Source organism: Gavialis gangeticus, unplaced genomic scaffold (genome assembly GCF_001723915.1).
Source record: "Gavialis gangeticus isolate Ggan-Ray unplaced genomic scaffold, GavGan_comp1, whole genome shotgun sequence".
Classification (NCBI taxonomy): Eukaryota; Metazoa; Chordata; order Crocodylia; family Gavialidae; genus Gavialis; species Gavialis gangeticus.
In genome coordinates this window covers 26,266-26,575 of record NW_017728972.1, presented here as the reverse complement: position 1 = coordinate 26,575, position 310 = coordinate 26,266, and positions in this window count along the sequence as shown.

Sequence of the window (310 nt, the reverse complement as noted above, 5' to 3'; positions counted from 1 at the left end):
GCCCCGCCCCGCACGTGGCGCACGCGGGATCCGCGCGCAGCCAGGGGCACCCGCCCCGCCTGCGCCTCGCTCCCACCGGGAGCCCGGGGTCTCTCCAGTTGCAGGCCCAGACAAATGCACGTACCCACACACACCCCCACGCAGGCAGACACCTAGCCCGACACAGATCCTCCCGCACGCACTCCCACATACACACGCATACACCCCTACCCATACACCCACATATACACCCCCCCACAGACAACCCTGCCCAGACACTCCCGTGCAGATGCACCCGCTGACACAGATGCTCCCACACCCCCCCACAGAG